The sequence below is a fragment of the Malaclemys terrapin genome, chromosome 3 (assembly GCF_027887155.1).
Source record: "Malaclemys terrapin pileata isolate rMalTer1 chromosome 3, rMalTer1.hap1, whole genome shotgun sequence".
NCBI lineage: Eukaryota > Metazoa > Chordata > Testudines > Emydidae > Malaclemys > Malaclemys terrapin.
This window is the reverse complement of record NC_071507.1, coordinates 10228168-10247991: the sequence shown is the minus strand read 5'-3', so window position 1 is coordinate 10247991 and position 19824 is coordinate 10228168. Positions and strand designations below refer to the sequence as shown.

The 19824-nt window shown below is 45.5% G+C and overlaps 1 protein-coding gene across 3 annotated transcripts in view; it reads left to right on the top strand.

The window, feature by feature from the left end:
* PAK5 (p21 (RAC1) activated kinase 5) overlaps nucleotides 1–19824 on the top strand; it is a 186955-nt gene that overhangs the window by 115734 nt on the left and 51397 nt on the right. The gene's annotated exons all lie outside the window — the stretch shown is intronic.

Below are 19824 nucleotides of genomic sequence, written 5' to 3'. Positions count from 1 at the left end.
TCTGGTGGAGTACCAGAGTCGATGGGAGAGCGCTCGGCGGTCGATTTATCGTGTCTTCACTAGACACGATAAATCAACCCCTGCGGGATCAATCACTGCGGAGGTAAATGTAGACATGCCCTCAGAGTGGACAACTGCAAGTCCCTTTTCCAATTGTATAGAGCTCCCATTTCTAGCCCTGCAGGGCTGCAAGATATCAGATCGTAAGCCTGGCACTGGAGTGATTGTCCATTTTGGGCCTTAGGCAAGGGTAATGTGGAGAGAGAAGCACCACACTTGGGGAAGGAAGATTAAAAAAAATATATTAGGGCAGCTGTGTGAAGATCCTTTAGAATTTAGACATTCTAGACTAAGCTCAGGGAAGATGGGCAGAGTGCAGGTGAGACAGTCCAAGGGGCATGATAAATGCATGTTCAGTTGGCTCTATAGTATCACACACCCGACATGTGCACGCATGTTTTTTCTCTCTCTCATATTCACACATGCTGCTCTTTCTTTCTTACTCTTACTCTACCACTATCCTAGAAGAGAAGTTCTGTGACTTAAAATTCTTATCGGCTTCTTTCCATCCATGAAAAAATATCAATTCTGAGAGTACAAATCATTCATTTGTATTTGTTAATCCTCCTTGCCAAAATCAGGTTTACTGCCAACTGCTGTGTAATGCGCTCTCTACCTGTGAGGTCTGGATTGTTGAAAAGCAAAGAAGGATTTCTGGTGTGATTAAAATAGCTTGCCGTTGCGTAAAAGAAGTACTGGAGTAATGGAAAGAGCAGAAAGGCATTTGCCTGCTAGATGTGCATAAGAATAAGGACAATCGCATTCCACAGGATGCGCCGCATATCTGATCCAGTGGGTATTTGGCCATAAATTAACAAAGATGTTATATAAAGGAAAAATCAGATTACTGTTTTGCTGCAATCTCATCCATTTTATGGATTTCTTTGGGGTGATCCGTCTTTAGGCTTAAAATCTGCAGGATTGAGCTCTGTCTGACTAGGTGAAGAGTTGTGAGACAGTGTACAAAGACAAAACCTGATGCCATTGGGACGGTGAGAGCCATTTGCAATTATTTTAATAGACCGACACTATCTTGTCTCTCCTTGTATTTATGAAGTAGTTGTTTTTATTAGTCCTGGAAATCATATAGGGTCCAATCTGGCAATGGGGCTGTGCATATAACTCCTATTGTATACTGTAGGAGTTCTATGCACAGTGGACTTGCTTTCATGTTACCTGGTGATTATCCACTTTTTTTTCTCTTTCTCTCCCGTCCTCCCACCTCCTTAACAATATAATTACTGCACAAGATCTTATCACCATATTCCCCCCCTTCCCCCCCTCCCAGGACAATCTATTTGAGGACTTAAGTAAGGTACTTCTGAAAATTTAAGTCCCATTTTCAAAATTGACTTTGGCACAGATCCCCAAAGGTGCCTAATTCCCATTGATTTCAGGGGAGTTAGGTACCTAAATACCTTTGTAGATCGGAGTCTTAGTCACTTAGGAACCTATACTTTCAATGAGATGGAGGATTCTAAGTCACTTTTGACAATGGGACTTCGGCTCCTAAATCACTGAGGGACTTCTGAAAAGTTTATCCCTTGTCTACACTACAGTTAGCACATTTTAACTAATATGTTTTTTCTATTTTCGTGGAAACGTGCCCACAATATAATGTGTTCTGAATCACAAAATGATGCTGGGCTAAAAAGCCCCTTTAAAATTTGTGAAGTGTGGTTTTAGGTCACAAAGGTGATATGGTAATAAAGGCATTGTGGGTTTCTACATTTATTCCCTCTTTAATTACTTTTGTATCGAATGTGCCTAGTTTGTAATGCAAAAAGTATATTGCTAATGGTTATTCCCCGGGAGCTAAAAAGTAATGTAGATTCTACAATCAGAACTTAAGTGATGGTTTGTTGATGCTCCCTGAGACAGAATTGATTGTTTGCTTTGAGCCTAATCCAAGTAAGGGAAAGACTCTCATTGGCTTCAATGGGCTTTGGATCAAGCCCTGTTACATAAGGAGCTGAGTTGGGAAAGCAAATAGACAGCAGGGATAGCCGTCACTCTTTGTAGCAAGGTGCCACCTACTTGAACCTGAGCAACAGTGACAAATGGGCACAGGAGATAAAACCCCATACATCCTGTGAAGCTCCATTCCAAGTAGATGCCTGATGTATTGTATCTATATCTGGCAGAGACCTGAAGGTTCTGTGCTTTTTTTATATACTTTGGGAACACTTCAACAGCTTGTCAAGTGTACTTGGATTTTCAAAAAGCCTTTGACGTGGTCCCTAACCAAAGGCTCTTAAGCAAACTGAGCAGTCATGGGATAAGAGGGAAGGTCCCCTCATGGATCAGTAACTGGTTAAAGGGCAGGAATAAATGGTCAGTTTTCAGAATGGAGAGAGGTAAATACCAGTGTCCCCCGGGGATCTCTACTGGGACCAGTGCTGTTCAACATATTCATACATGATCTGGAATAAGCAGTGAGGAGGCAAAGTTTGTGGACAATAGAAAATACTCAAGATAGTTACATCCAAAGGTGATTGCAAAGCGTTACAAAGGGATCTCACAATAGTGCGTGACTGGGTAACAAAATGACAGATTAAATTCAGTGTTGATGAGAAATGCCTATGGGTAAACATCATCCCAACTATACATACACAGTGATGGGATCTAAATTAGCTGCTACCACTCAAGAAAAAGACCTTGTAGTCATTGTGGATAGTTTGCTGACTGGTGCTGCACATTAAGCAGATGTTTTCAAAAAAGCTAACAATGGTAGGAACCATTTGGGAAAGAGATCAATAATAAGACAGCAAATATCACACTTCCATTGTATAAATCCATGGTACACTCATATCTTGAATACTGTGTGCAGTTCTGGTTGCCCCATCTCTAAAAAGATATATTAGAAATGGGAAAGGTGCTAGGGTGACCAGATGTCCCGATTTTATAGGGACAGTCCTGATATTTGGGGCTTTTTCTTATATAGACACCTATTACCCCTCTCCCCCTGTCCCAGTTTTTCACACTTGCCATCTGGTCACCCTAAAAGTTACAGAGAAGGGCAACAAAAATGCTTAGGGGTATGGAACAGCTTTCATATGAGGAGAGATTAAAAAGACTGGGACTATTCAGTTTGGAAAAGAGACAACTAAGGGGGGGATATGATAGAGATCTATCAAATCACAAATGGTGTGGAGAAAATTACTAAGGACGTGGAGAAAATTACTAAGGACGTTTTATTTACCCCTTCACATAACACCAAAACCAGGGGTCACCTAATGAAACTAACAGGCAGCAGGTTTAAAACAAACACAAAGGAAGTACTACTTCACACAACGCATGGTCCACCTGTGGAATTTGCTGCCAGGGGATGTTGTGAAAGCCAAAACTATAACTGGATTAAAAAAAGAATTAGGTAAATTCACTGAGGATAGGTCCATCAATGGCTATTAGCCAAATTGGTCAGGGATGCAACCCCATGCCCTGGGCGTCCCTAAGCCTCTGGCTGCCAGATGGGGGGGCTAGATGACCGTGAATGGAGCACTTGATGATTGCCCTGTTCCGTTCATTCCCTTTAAAGCATCTGGCATTGGCCACTGTCAGAAGACAGGATACTGGGCTAACTGGACCATTGGTCTGACCCAGTATGGCTGATTTTATGCCAATAAAATAGCTGGAATTCAAACTGAATTCACTGTGAGTACTTCAAAATTCATTCATTTCAAACATGTGGTCAGGAATAATGGAATTCCCGTGCTCAAGCTTAGCACAATCATTCAAATATTTGGTCAGTACAGATGACCCAGATAGCAGTAGACTGATGTGTATGTCAGAAGTTATATGAATTCTGAAACCTATGCTTCCCGGGTCCCCATCAGAAGGAAAAATTCACTTGTGAATAAGTACAGAAATCAAAATTTCTGACAGGATGCAGAAGTTAGATCTAGCAGCGGAAACTTTCCTGGAAAGTAGGGACCTTGTAAAGGACAATGGGTAATGGTGGATAATCAATTCAACACAAGCTCCAAGTGCAATGCTTTGGCTAGGGGGGCCGGCCTGGCCCTTCCAGGTGCCAGGTGTGCAATTCCTGTGAGTTCAGGGACTGCAGCTGTGGTAAGTCCTTGCATAGACCTCGCAGTGTGGCTTCGTGCATTCGACCAGCCTTTTAAGGCAATTTCTCAATCAGACCTGTTACCGGCACTTAGGCTGTTAGAATTTCTATATAATCTTCTGAGGAAAGCCAGCTTTATTCTAAATAGCAGGAGGTTACTCATGCATAAGGCTGCAAGTCTGTCACGGATTCCATGACTTTCCAGAACCCAGGGCCAGTGCAAGGAAGTTTCGCGCCCTAGGCGAAACTTCCACCTTGCGCGCCACCCCCCCAGCCCTGCGGCAGCTCATCACCCCCCCACTCCACCCTGAGGCGCCTCCCCCAAGGCAACTCCCCCCCTGCCCTGAGGCGCCCCACCCCGCAGCAACTCCCCTCCCTCCCGGGGAACCATGCGGCAGCTCCCCACCCCAGCTCACCTCTGCTCCTCCTCCTCCCCGAGCACGCCGCCCCCGCTCTAATTCTCCTCCCCACTCAGGCTTGCAGCGCCAAACGGCTGATTGGCACCGCAAGCCTGGGAGGCGGGAGAAGTGGAGCAGCGACGGTGTGCTCAGGGAGGGGGCGTAGCAGAGGTGAGCTGGGGTGGGGAGCCCTGCAGCAGCTCCCCACCCCCGCAGCCCAGGGAGCTGTGCGGCAACTCCCCATCCCAGCTCACCTCTGCTCCGCCTCCTCCCCGAGCACGCCGCCCCCGCTCTAATTCTCCTCCCCTCCCAGGCTTGCGCCGCCAAACAGCTGATTGGCGCTGCAAGCCTGGGAGGCGGGAGAAGTGGAGCAGCGACCGCGCGCTTGGGGAGGGGGCGTAGGAACGCTGTAAAAAAAATTGGGGGCACCGCTTTTTGGCGCCCCCAAATCTTGGCGCCCTAGGCAACCGCCTAGTTTGCCTTAATGGTAGCACCGGCCCTGCCAGAACCTCTGTGACTTCTGCAGCGGCTGGTGCGGCTGACCCCAAGGCCTGCTACACCAACTGCTGCTGGGGGCGCCCCTGGGGCCAGCTGCTGTCGGTTCTTTTCAGCTTCCCCCTAGCGATCATGTTTTTTACTCCCATGCTGCTTTCTGCATTCAAACTCCTCCTCTCCAGCCCCAGCCAAAACAACCCAGATGAATAAACAGTGTATTTGACCTACGAGGCTTCATAGTGCAGTATTTGTTCAATATACTTTATAAACAATAAGCTAAAAATATCAAGACTTTACACTGAATTAGTTGTCTGCAAATATACCCAGCCAACTGATTTCACTCCTGCTGCAGCATGGAGCTTGGCTGAAGCTAGATGGCCTGACCATGCTCTGCAGCTGTAGAATACTACATGAATCCTGAGAGGTTTCCTATCTCCGCAAGAGTCGCTGTGTAGGCAAAGCACAGCTGCTGAAAAGTCACCTCTGGCCTCTACCTACCCAGACCGTTAGAGAGGAAGGCTAGAGGGACTGCACATTTGCTCCTTGGGAATAGTGTAGCAAATAGCCTTAAATGGACTACCCATACTAATATGGTGCTCCTTAGGGCTACCATATGTCCGGATTTCCCCGGACATGTCCGGCTTTTCAGTCTATAAATAGCTGTCCGGGGGGGGATTTTTAAAACTCTAAAAATGTCTAGGATTTCCCCCCAGTCAGCTATTTATAGACAGAAAAGCGGCGGCCAAGCGCCGCTGGGCAGCAAAGCCCTTTCCCGGCTCCCCCCATCCCCTGCAGCCTTACCACGCTGTCCGGCCCCGCAGCTGTCTTCCCCTCCTCCCCCCCGCGAACGCTCCGCCCCCCTGCTCCTCCCCCTCCCCTGCTTCCCGCGAATCAGATCTTCGCGGGAAGCCTGAAAAGAACCAGGGGCAGGTAGGAGGCAGCAGCAGGTAAGCTGGGGCGGGGGGCGGCGCGAGGAGGAGAGCTCCAGGGAGGCGTGGCCGTGGCCGAGCGGCTCCCTCCGGCCCAGGCCGAGCGGCACCCGGCGGCCCCAGCGGCTCCGGCCCGGCCCCCAGCAGCACCGGCCCCGGTTCCGGCCGAGCGTGCCGGCCCAGCTCCGGCCGAGCACCTCCGGCCCGGCCCCAAGCCCCGCAGCCCGGCTGGAGCTCACACCAGAGCACAGCCCGATTCCTGGGCTCTTTAAAGCCGGCCCTGGTCAGGGGACAGGGAGGGGGGGGTTGGATGGGTCGGGAGTTTGGGGGGGGGCTGTCAGGGGGGCAGGGGTGTGGGGAGGGGTCAGGACAGTCAGGGACAGGGAGCAGGGGGCGTTAGATGGGTCTGGGGTTCTGGGGGGGCTGTCGGGGGCAGGGGTGTGGAGAGGGGTCAAGGCAGGCAGGGAGCAGAGGGGGTTGGATGGGTCGGGAGTTCTGGGGGTCCTGTCAGAGGGCGGGAAGCAGTTGGATAGGGCATGGGAGTCCCGGGGGTCTGTCTGGGGGCGGGGGTATGAATATGGGGTGGGGGTGTGAATAAGGGTCAGGGCAGTCAGGGGACAGGTAGGATCGTAAGGGGGAAGTGCGGGTGGGGGGTTCTCAGGAGGGGGCAGTCAGGGGACAAGAAGCAGGACAGCTTAGATAGGAGGTGGAGTCCTAGGGGGCAGTTAGTGGCAGGGGTCCCAGGAGGGGGCAGTCAGGGGACAAGGAGTGTGGGGGGGTTGGAGGTTCTGAGGGGGACAATCAGGGGGTGGGAAGTGGGAGGGAGTGGATGGGGGCGGGGCAGCGGTGGGGCTAGAGTGGGTCTCCCCCCCCCCCCCCCCGTGTCCTCTTTTTTGCTTGTGGAAATATGGTAACCCTAGTGTTCCTGGCTGGCAGTTTTGAAATGGAACTTTCAGTTGGGAGAGAGGACTGGGCAAACATTCCCATCTGTGATTCCTAGTGCTATCTCCCTCCACCTTGCCCAACACACACACACACAGGGCCAGGTGCCCCTCTCTACTTCATGACACCTCTGTGTGGGGTTGGAGCAGGTCTGCAGCGTGGGGAAGGAAGAGCAGCAGGGGACACAGAGGGCCATATCAGAGATAGGAATCTCATTTACATTTCAACATAAACCCACCTCCCACACCATAGAGCATCTCATCCCTCACCTATAGAGCAACTCCACCATGAGCCTGTTCTACCGAGGATCAGCAAACCTGTTATTTACAGCTCCATGTAACCATGGTCAGGATTTGTGTCCCCTGTCTGATATGGTCCCATTGTAAATTTAATTGAGTATAGAATAGGAATGTTTATTGATATGTGTTGCTAGTTTTAATTACTAAATTACTATAAAGCATTCAGGGAGACACTTTTTCTTCTGCAGGGATAATGTTTCACTGGAGGGAGAGGGGGGAAGGACTTGCTTTGCTACACATTTAAGGCCTGGTATTACTTCCTTTATCTTCAGTCCTTTGCCTCTGCAAGAATAATACAAATCTGCCACCTAGTGTGCAAGAATGTGTTTTACGTTGGCATTAACTTGATAGGAGAATGAACGGAGCTTATTCTCCAATTTAGCAATCTCACAGGAAACCTGTCAGTGCATGTACAAAACTGAGTGAGAAATTCACATTTCAAAGACCAGTATATTTTCCATGATTGGATTGGTATGTTTGATACATCTACTGTAATCCATATGAACATGCTTATAAACAAGGATGTTGATCTAGAGGGTTGGTTTGAGGCATGCTGAATGGAATTAGTGTGAATGTAGGTGGTAAAAGTGTTAATAGAACACTGTCAATTTTAATTGACTCATTTGGGAACATTCCATTTGAATATTCAGTACCCTTTAAATAATACCCATGTTCTTAATTCCTTTAAAATAATTCTGATGTTGGTGTTTATACAGCAAGAGAGAAACTGCCTGTCTAAGGTACCTTCCCTGCATTGTGATCCACTAAGGTGCACTGGTGTATGTGTGGAGAGTCCATTTAAAGTCTGTGAAATGCCTCACAGACAACAGGATCTGTATTATTGGTTCTCAGAGCAGCATCAGGGCCAAACTGACTGTACAGAAGAGAGAGAGGGTGTTTTAGGTGGTGTTTGTCACTACAGTAGGTACTAAATGTTTAAACAGAAAAGTGGCTTTAAGTTGATCCTGTCCCTGTAACTCAAGAAGAGTGTACCAAAGCAGAAAGACTGATCCTTGGGCTGTTGAATCACTAGGAATGCTTATTTTTCTGGCCCATTTAACCTGTGCAGACTGCAGTGAAATTCCATGCAAGGAATGAAATCCTGGTCCATAGAAGTCTATGGCAAAACTCCTATTGACTTCAACGGGGCTAGGATTTCACCCAAGGTTCTTGAACATCCCTGACTAGCTAGGGCCTGGTAACAGGTAACTGTATTGCAGGTGTTGACAAATTATATTAGTTATTAAAGATCTGAAGACAAAATGCAGAAGGATTACAAACCCTTAAGAATAAAGGACCAGATCACAATTATCTTGCAAATCTGCAATTGCATAATTTCTCTCTCTATGCATCTTGGACCCAATTTTGTGAACATGCAGGTCCATAAATTTACTCCTGTGAATAGTTTGTGTTGGGACAATAATGTACAGATTTGAGAATGAACTTCCAAGGTAAGTGATTGATTGATTTTGTGTTAAATAGCAATATTGACTAGTACAGTATCTTAAACATCTCATAACTAGAGCCCTGCAAATCGCTGGATATCCACTTCATATCCAGGGACCATTTTTGCAGATAGTGGATCGGATGCAGATACAACCGCGCAGGGCTCTACTCGCCAGCAGTGCCTGGCCCACAGCGTCTGGCTCAGGCAGCCCCAGGGGCACAGCACGCTTGGGGCCAGCTGCCAGCAGCCAGTGGTTGAGGCTGGGTGGCAGGCCGGAGTCAGGGTTGTCCAGCACCTGCTTATTGCGCCACTTCCGGTCCAGCAGCTTAGGCCCCTCAGGCAGCGCCAGTGTCCCCACCATGACCCAGCCGGCAGCACTGGCCATGCTCCCGGCCCCCTGGTTCCTAGGCAGCTGGGCCCGCCCCCAACCACGGGAATTGGAGTGGGCAGAACCCTGGCCCCCGACCCTTCCTGTGCTCACTATGCAATGCCCCTTCTCCCCAGCCACCGCACCACCTCTTCTCCTCAAGACCCTGCCCCCATGCTGCCCTTTACCCCCAGTCTCTGCCTTGGCACTGCCTTTTCCCTTCAAGAGCCCCCCTGCCACTTGCTCATCTCCACTCCCTTCCCGCCTTCCCCCATCGCTAGCCCTTGTGAGACAGCTTGCTGCTGTGGGGGTGGATACACATAAAAGATGGCTAGTGGACAGCAGGTCAGATGCACATTGATTCTGGCGGATGCGGATCCACATTTTTATATCCGGGCGGGGCTCTACTCATAACTTCAGTGCTGCGGGTATTTAAAACTGAACATTTCACATTTTAACCCTTCCGTCAGATAGATATTATACTTGGATAACTACTGCCTGCACCTGGCTCTTTACAAGTGACTAGAGGTGATGAGGCGCCTTGAGGATCTTGGAATCTAAGGCCCCAATCCTGAACACACTTGTGCACACACTTAACTTTATGCATGAGTAGCCCCAGTGAAGTCAGTGGGAATATTCATATGTGATTATGTGATTGCAAGGTTAAGGCCTAAGTATCTGATCCTGAAAACCCTTATTCATGTGAGTAAGCTCTACTCACGCAAATAGTACCCCTGATTTGAATGGGACTATTCATGTAGGTAAGGAGTTGCTGGATCAGGTCCTACAGTGACATAATAACATAAATGAGATAATACCGATTACAGCTTTTGGTTACAAATATTAACTGTAACACAATAAATGTCATTAGTAAAGCACAAGACATGGCTTACTTCATCATGATTTTAAATAACGTCACTGCAGGGCTAGATTGGGCAACCCTTCATCATGTTGGTGACTGATTACTCAGATGAGAAATACTCATGTATCCGAGTAAAGGTTGCACAATTTAGCTTTCCATCTCCTCTTTATTGCAGGTTGTCAGTGCCAAACACTAGGTGGCAGCAAGTAATCTTTAGAAATTCATCTACCTCTACCCCTGTGTCTTAAAATCATACATGCACTGCTAGTGAGAAATCTGCTTGGACATTGCAGAGGGAATTTGTCAGTGATACGTTTTATCCTCACTCATAATCCTTATAAATTCTCTTTTACAGAGAGCTATGAAATTGTCCATATCAAACTACTTGTATTGCAGTTGGGCTCCACATTTGGGTGATTTTATAGAAGACCTCTTTTGGGGCATCCGTTTTGCATTTAAACAATAACAAAAAGCACCTGATTCTGCATCTGTGTTCTTATACATTCCTTTGTCAGGCACCTTCTTTGTTAGTTCCTAGTATCACTAATAATGGGGGAATTGATAGTGCCTGCTGTAGTTAAGGGTGGCAAACAATTTCAGTTATAATGCTGTTTCCATGTAGTCATAACATGCTGAAGTCCATGAGAGCTCTGCATGCAAAGACCAGCAGGATCAGGAACAGAATAAAGTTATTCTAAGGCTTATTCACCTCTGGAGCAAGAGCTCACCATTTAAGTGTATGTATTTATTCCAGCTTCTTAGGCTAACGTGATTAGACTTTAAGCTTTGGTGTGCTGTAGAAATTTGATTCATCCTTGTTTGTTTTCTTATTGTCCTTCCGCCAACACAAGTTCTAACTATAATAGCTGGGCCCTGTGTATTAGGAAAGAATGATCATGGACAGTTTATAGAGACTGTTAAATAAATTGTCTGTTGGAAAACTTGATTCCATAGTATGGACACTGTAGGCCAGAGATGATTCATCTCTGAAACAGATCTTTGAAGTGGGAGAGAGATGCAAGGGCAAAATGTTTAGGTTTTTGATCGCAAAGATCACATCCTACGCGCTTTAATTAACTATCAGGATTGCACCATTAAAAGAATAGCAAAAGCTTATGAGTTTTACTGAAATAAATAGCTTTTTAGTACAAACAAAACAATAATTGCTATCTGTGTGCTAATTTACATTTAATAATTCCCTGGGTGTGAAGCGTAAATTTCCAGTAAAAGCTCTAGTAAAATGTTCATAGTTCAAAAAGCTGTGGAGTGATTGATTTAAAACAGTGCCCATCTAGCACAATGGGGCTATGATCTTTGCTTGGGGCTTCTCGCTGCTGTTGTACGAATCATAGATGATATCAGCGTAGCATAAGCGGTTATGCACATCTTAGTTATGTGTTTTATGCAGCAATATCGGTCGCAAGTCCACTATCACTCTTGTTACTCTCTTTGCAGTCCTAAGTGGTGCAGGACGGAGAAGGAGCAGCACGTTGTGTGATACCTTGTCAGACAGACAGATTAATTTATTAAGGATGTCAGGGTCAATCTACTGCTGATAATGGAATACCACTGAAAGTGGTTCAATCCAGCAAATCAAATCAAATCTAAATTATGCCAGAAGTGTTTCAGCAGATTCATGTAAATTAGATCATATTATGATACTATGTATCATCTTTCTACAAGTTACGTGGACAAAATTTCTCTGAAAAACTGACCTTTTGTTTCCTTAGAGAATGCTCACCAAACAGAAGCCACCTTTTGGGTTTTGTATGAAAGAATAAGTAAATAAAACACAAAGGCAGATGGATCTTCATGTCTATAGTATCTCCTGCCTTGTAAATTTGACTTATCTGTTTAGATTTCTGCCTAATAATTTTTACTACTGTGTTACCAAAATTTCAGTTGGAAATCATTTACAGATGAACAGTACTATTTATTTGTGGCACTGCTATCCCTGATGCTTTGCATCTTACGATGACCATCTTCCAAAAACTAAGAGTGGTGTGTGTCCCAGAATAAGAAAAAAATAATAATCCCACTATTGGATTTACTGTTCTGATGAATTTACTTCAGGCATTTATTTTGCTAGTAAAAATCTCTAAATTCTCTGAAGTAACCAAAAAAAAACTGTTACAGGAGATATTTAGGAAGACCGTAATATTTTCAGACATTCCACTAAAAATCATGTGAATATATTAATACCCTGTGGGTGGGGTATGGGTGTATACACACAATTTTCATTAAATATTTAAAAACGGCTGTGAGGTTCCTTAGCTCTGCATTTCCAATATTAGATTTTGGGGAATTAGGGTAGTGATCAATCGATCGGGGATCGATTTATCGCGTCTAGTGATCCGTCCATCTAGCTCAGTTTCCCCTCTCTCTCTGCAGGGCCGGCTCTAACTTTTTTGCCGCCCCAAGCAAAAAAAAAAAAAAAAAACCCACCCCGCCATAACAACCCTCCCCCAGCACCGCCCCACTGAAACAAAAACAAAAACAGCCCCCCCAGTGCCGCCCCGCCAAACCCAAAACAAAACAAAAAACCCAGCGCCGCCCCACCAAACCAAAAACAAAACAAAACAAAAAAACTCCAGCGCCGCCCCGCAGAACCAAAAACAACCCCCCCCCCAGCGCCGCCCCGCCAAACCAAAAACAAACAAAAAAACCCCAGCACTGCCCCACTGAACCAAAACCAACCCCCCCAAGCGCTGCCCCGCTGAACCAAAAACAATCCCCCCGAGCGCCGCCCCACTGAACCAAAACCAACAACAACAAAAAACACCCTGAGCACCACCCCACCGAACCAAAAAAAAAAAAATACCCCCGAGGGCCGCCCCGCCACCCCAATATTGGCCGCCCCTTATAAGGTGCCGCCCCAAGCACGTGCTTGGTCGGCTGGTGCCTGGAGCCGGCCCTGTCTCTCTGACAGTGGCCCAAGCCAGATGCTCCAGAGACAATGAACAGAACAGGAGCGAGTATAAATAGCAGTGGAGACCATGAGCCATTGCTTAGGCAAGTAAAGACACATGAAGAGGGTAGGAATGTACTCAAGTATACACCCTACATGGCTCTCTACTTGCTCATAACCGTGCCTCTCCATCTACAATGCTATTCTTAGCAGTGTGCTGTCCTGCTACGTCCTCACTGTTGGAGCCTTTTCTCACCACAGTGAAAAGCTCTGGTAGTGGGCAGCTGCTGAAGCCTTTTCCCCGCTGTCTCCCCTCTGCTGCGGCTTTTCACTAACATGTAGCTACAAACTGCAGTGTGGGCACAGCCTGCTTTTCACTGAGGCCTATAGCTACACATACGCTACATGCTGCCACCACTGGTGTGTAGTGTAGATGCCAGCTGTGGTGTGTACAAATAGGGCAGTACACCCTTTAAACAGGCTGTGAGCCCTCTAGTGGTGCTCACTTCGTTTTATGTTCCACAAGCGGCCAGACACCAGCCAGAGCGGCAGTATGTGTGTAGCTAGGATTGGCACATTTGTGTATAATTAGTAAACATGGTTATTGCATAGTTAACATGGAACCAGTTGTGCCCATGTGGGGTTTTTTTCACATTTTTTCTGTTGTATAAAGAGACAACATACCTGTATTTAATACTTGCTATTATAGCAGAGTGAAAAGGTTGTCCTCTTCTGTGATTTTTAGGGATTATTTGAAGAACAAAACTTCCCTGGACTTCTGTAGGGCCAGGATTTCATCTGCTGAGTTGACTAATGCTCTATAAAATGTCATTGTGACACACAAAGCTGTTGTGTAGTTTTAAGAGCAAAAACATCTTTGGAAACTTTGTGTGGGAGCAGGGAAGTAAAACAAAAATGTTGGTTTGCGGTTATCGTGTTAGGTGTCAGCTGGTGCAGATATGAATGCACTTCACTATAGTACATGTTGTAAAGAAAACAATAATATATTAGTTTCAACATTTTGTTTCTTCACTTCTATGTTATCATAGTGTCCATTTTTTTATTTTAATTAAAAACAGAGAGAGGACCATGATGAGGGCAGTGTAAAGAAACAGACTCAAGCCCATGAGTCCTCCTGAAGAAATTCCCCACCGCCAAAGTTGTCCGTAAAAGCAATGATTTTTGCAACATAAAAGATCATAGTTCTCGCATTTTCCAAAGTGTTTCAGAAAATTCAGTCAATCAGCAGCCTAAAATCTTTCACTAGTTTAAGAAGAGAATGGGATTCATTAATCAGGTGAACAGGCTTAAAAATGTTAATATGCAAGTTTTCCGAATAGCTTGAACCTCATTTTGAAAAATGTCATATGAACCAGTAAGAAGGCTTACAGTGTAGGTGCTAATTAAAATTACTTTTTACAGCCTGTACTCTTGATGCCTGTTTAATTTGTGCTCTCCAGAAAGGCCAACGTAACACATCATCATATTCCCCAAACCCATCATGAACAAATTTAAAATATTTACTTTGTAATATTTAAATAATTTCTAAATAGCTCTTTGTTTTAGATCTTCACAAATGATAGGTGCTGATCTGACAGCCCTTTATTCTCTTGTGATTCACAGATTTTTAAAGCGGAAGGTCCTGCTGTGATCATCTAGTCTGACCTCCAGTATGTCTCAGGCTGTAAAAATTCATCCTGTATTCTCTCCATCTGAACTCTTTGCGCTTGTCTACACTGCCAAATTATATCATGTTAATGCATATGTTAACTAACAGGCTGTTAAACATGACTTAGCATTGCTTAACGTTGTAACAGTGGGTCATAGTTAATCATAGAGCTGGTTTGGAAATAGATATCTCCCTCCCTACCCTCCCACCCCACAAAAACCTAAATGTCACCATAGCCCCTCATTGGACTTATAGTTTGGTGGCCTCATGCTCTCATTCTCCTCTATAGGTTGGACTTCCTGGCCAGTCTACATCTCTCATGATCCACCACACTCACCTCTCTTAGTGAGGGAAGGTGGTGCATCCTGGGAGATGAAGTGTGGCTGAGGACACCAGTCAGTAGAGGAGAACATGAGCATAAGGCAACTGAACTACAACTCCAATGAGGTACTGTGGTGGCATTTTTTTTAACTGAAATTTTTCTGTTTTGGGGTGTTCAATTTGTGACAGAAATTTAATTTTCTGTGGAAAGCAGACACTTTTCATGGAAAAATTTCATTTCAGTCAGAAAACCAACTTTCCATTAAAGAACAGTTTAGAGTGATTATTTTAAACCAGATCTCATTAACGATGAGCTTCTGATACATTGTTAAACCAGGCCATCTACAGAGAGGGCCTGATTTTCTCTAGCCCTGCACCTTGCGTAGTCACTTACACCCCGAAAAAGTGGCTGTAAAATGCTGCTGTACAGTAATGTTCAATGCCCACTTTGCACTGGTGTTAGTGACTACATAAGGTGCAAAGCTGTGGGGGGGTCCACATTGTTTAGCATTATGTCAGTGAACACATGTTCTAAGGTGTAATTTTCCAGTGCAGACAAGGCACTGCTCACCGTGATTAACCACCGCACTACTCCAGTTTCATGTCAGTGCAACTTCATTGAATCAAGCCCACAGCAGTCCAGTGGGAGTATGTGTGAAAAAGGGCTGCAGCATCATGCCCTGTAATTGCTCATTGGCTAAAAAGAATGGGCCATTGAGAAGAAGGCTCCATGTTTATTTACTCTCCGTTCCACCTCTTTTTAATAGTTTATCTCTTGCATAGTTGTATGTAACTTCTGAATCTAAACACGTGTAATAAAAGAGAGACTGTAAATGACAGAACACAGATGACTTGGATTAGGACACTGTTCAAGGATTGCAAATCATATCAGAATTATTATTCTTTGATTTATTTCCTGCTCCTAGATCTGCAGTCGTAGTTTAGTGCAAAGTAACTATAATGAAGCATGTTAGTTCTCACAAATCCCGTCTTTAGCACATTAACAATATAAAGCAAGAATAAATTGCTGGGCTGGGATCCTTAACTGTTGTAAACTGGAATAGCTCCCTAAAGACAAGAGAGCTACACTGATTTACACCAGCTGAGGATCTGGTCCCTGATCCTGTAGGCCTGACTCCTGAATGGGATTTTGTCTGAGTAAAGTAAAACAGAGCTTTATGTGAGTAAGGGCTCTTATTTTGTGCTCTAAAACTATTTAAATGCAACACACCAAAGAAAAAGGTAAAGTTAAAAACAGTGAATATCCTTTTATTATGGAAGGGTTCTCGGTTTTTCTTTTCTTTTTCCAGGTTATAAAACATTCTTACCAATAGGTTCACTCATGTTGCATCTGTTTCTCAGAAACACAGTGCTAATGGCAGTATGTTCTACACAGTAACAACTCCAGAATGAGGTGGTACAGGGAGGGGAAATCTAAATGAAAATAAATTCAGCATGCAGCTTGCCTTCTGAAACAATGCAGGCAGTTTGTCCACCTTTGGTGAGGCGCACTCCACGGCAGAAGCCCTGCACAAGACCTATGCACCATTTACAAACCCAGTTCAGCCCTTTCTTAAGGCTGCCACCCTTACAACAGGATCCAGCCGATCTGCAGCTCGCCCCAGGATTGAAGAAGCATAATGGTGTCTTTAAAGCCACCTCTACGCCACTCTTCCACCTGCACCTGCCCACAGCTTGGCCAGATCAAAAGATCTAGCTTTTAGGGTACGTCTACACTGCCCTCTAAGCCCAGCTCTGTGGACTTGGGGTTTCGAAGCCTGCACTTGAGCATCCAACTGCATTGTAATCCTGGGTTTATAGTTACTGGACCTGGGTCTCTCAGCTCTGCTCCATACTCCACTCCACAGACTTTCTGTGGCTTGACCTGCATCCACACTGCAAAATGACAGGGCTTGGAGCCAAGTCACAGCGGGACTTGGGCTCTGACCCACCTCCCTCACGGCGTGCTAGGACCCGGGTCCTCTGTGCATGCTGACCTGAGTTGGACTGATTGGTGTGAGGAGCAAAGGGGGACTTAAGTGAAACCAGGGTCAGACCTTGGGCTTAGTGTTCAGTGTAGACACCTAGCCATGGGCTATATCTACACTTCAATAAAAGGCCTGGGGCTGGCCTGAGTCAGCCAATTTGGGCTCACAGGGCTTGAGCTACGAGTCTCAAAATTGTAGTATAGATGTTTGGTCTTGGGCTGGAGCCTGGGCTCTGAGACCCCATGAGGGGTTGGGCCTCAGAGGCCAAGCTCCAGCCTTAGCCTGGATGTCTACACAGCAATTTTGAGTCCTGCAAGCCCAAGTCCATTGATCTGGATCCGGAACTCAGTGCAGCAGGTTTTCATTGCAGCGTAGATGTGTCTGGAATTCTTCACTGGGGTGGAGTTTATAGGCATGGACATTGTCACTTAGCAGAAGTGGCAGGTTTGCAGGGCTTCCCAACCCTGGGTGAGCCACTGGAGGCCAGGACCACCCATGAGGAACCCCCAGATTCTCCCTCTTTGGCTAAGAGGTTCAACGTCACAGAGGGAGAATAACCTCGGTGAACCCAGTCTACATTAACTTAAGTGAGAAATCCCAATATGCTGAGGGAGAGAAGTTGTTGCAGAGAGCTGTTGACCTCCATCCAAGTGGGAGATCCCAGTTCCCATGAAGCAAAAATCAAATGGTTTCTGCAGGGTAGAGGGAGCATCACTGCAAAGGTGGAATTACCCCTCCCCCACTAATTCCTCCAGTTCTGATTTTATTAAACATTCAGCAAGCAAAATATCAGCAAATGATTTAGGTCAAAAAATACTTTGGAGATTAACAGTTTGTTTTGTCACATATTCATATTGTAGTTCTTTGATTTTAGGCTTTGAAGGAATGTTTGAAATGTCAGTGCTGAAAACATCTTCCTCACTTACAGGTTAATATGACCTGGAGTAAATTCTGTTGGCAAATTGTGTGTGCGCGTGCACAAACATACCACAACAGTCATTTAAAAACAATGAAGGCTGCTAAGGACAAATTACACCCGACTCAAACCCACAAAAGCCATGAAATACAGAATAATGCCATGCAATGTCTACTTCTGAGGGAATTCTGCGCCAAAAAAAAATTAAAAGTTCTGCGCACGCTATTTTAAAATTCTGCACATTTTATTTGTTCATACATAAATGTGCAGACTCCAGCCTGGCAGCAGGGAGCACAGGCAACTGGCTGCACGGAAGTGGAAGATCACCTGCAGCCTCCCTAGGTCAGGGACTCGACAGTGCAGCTGCACTGCATTCTGACACAGTGCAAGGGCCGGGCGTGCCCCAGAAACACCGTGGGGCCCTGCCCCTCCTCACCTGGTGTGGGCAGGATCCAGGTGTGGAGGGGCTCAGTGTGGGGGGATCCAGATGTGGGGTGGGAGGGTTCTGTGTGGGGTAATTTGGGCAGCTCAATGGGGGTCTGGGTGAAGGGGGGATCTGGATGCACAGGGGCTCGTTGTGGGGTTCTGGGTACAGGGGCAATGGGACTCTGAAGGGAGGTCCAGGTGAAGGTAGTTGAGGCTGAGCAAGGGGGTCTGGGTGCTGGGGGACTGGGGCTTGGTCAGGTGGGGGTCCAGGTGCAGCTGGTTGGGACTCAGTGGGGTGGAGGTCCGGGTGCGGGGAGCTCATTGGGGTGGTCCAGATGCATAGTGGGTAGGACTCGTCAGGGTGGGGGTTTGAGTGCAGGGGGCTCAGTGGGGTGTGGTCTGGATACAGTGGGAGGGGATCAGCAGGGGTCCGGATGCAGCATGTGGGCATGACGGGGACGGCCAGGGGCGGGGGGGGGAGGTGAAGCCCAGCGGAGGATTGAGGGGGAGGGCTAAATGCACAGGAGTTGTGCGGATAGGGGAGGAAAAATCACAATAAATCTTTTTGAAACTGTCTAAACTATTCTTAAAAACACCTTTCAATAGCGTACAGGTATGTGCCACTTACAGAATAATGGCAGTGTGGGGTGGTACTTTATAGGTGTGGTGTTGGTAGTCATGTAGAGCTGGTAGAAAATGTTCCAGTGGAACAGTTTTCCATTGTAAAATGCTAATCCGATTCAATCAAAACTTTTGCGGCAACGTATTGGTTTTGTCAAATATTTCAACCAAAAAATTATCACAACTTTTTGTGCCAATGCAGCCAAAACATTTCATTTTGACTCTCTTGTATCAACTATGATGTTATGTAATATAATATAGACTAATCATAGAAATGCTAAAGTTGAAACTCAGCACTTTGGCCTTAATTGAAATGAAGTGCTTTGATAAGGTACATATCGAAAGCAATACTTTGAGAGTCATTGTGTTTAATTATTATTGCTCTGTCTGTTTTCCCTCGGCTTTCAAAATTTCTGTAACATGTTTTTTTCAAACCAAAAAAATATTGTTAACATTTAATATTTCCTGGGGAATCTTTCAAGTGCCATTTAATGACTGTATTTGTGTATTTTTAAAAAAAGAAAAGAGAGAAAGAAAAGTGACTAAACTGTAGACACTTGACTGGAAGTTTAATACCAAACATTTTGTCAACGTTACTATGTTTTAAAATGTCAAAAGAATCATCAGCGAATGTGATTATAATGAAATGTTGCTCTTGTTGTTATGGCAACTGACTTTAAAAACTGCTGTAAAAAGGTTGACAAATTATACAGTGCGGTTTTGGTTCATCTTTTTTTATAGTCCCCCATCACTTTACTTTTAAAGAATTTTAAACAGTTTGCACTGAAGTTAAGTCACTGATAATATTATATGTTGTCTCAGATGTTTATATGTACATTTATTTCAGTGCATCAAATATCAGTTACTTTTCCAGACTGAATAACTTCATTTCTACATTAGTCACACTTTCTGTAATTAAAATGAGAATGTCCCATTATTCTCTTAGCTGCTGACCTATTTTACATTGCAGCCAATATCAGGTTAATCCAATGTGACAGTGTCCAAGTTACACACATGTAGGAGGGTTTTGTTAAAAACACACTGCGAGGTCCTCCCTCTGCTCCCATTGAAGTCACTTAATTTAGTGGCAGTAGAGAACTCAGTGTG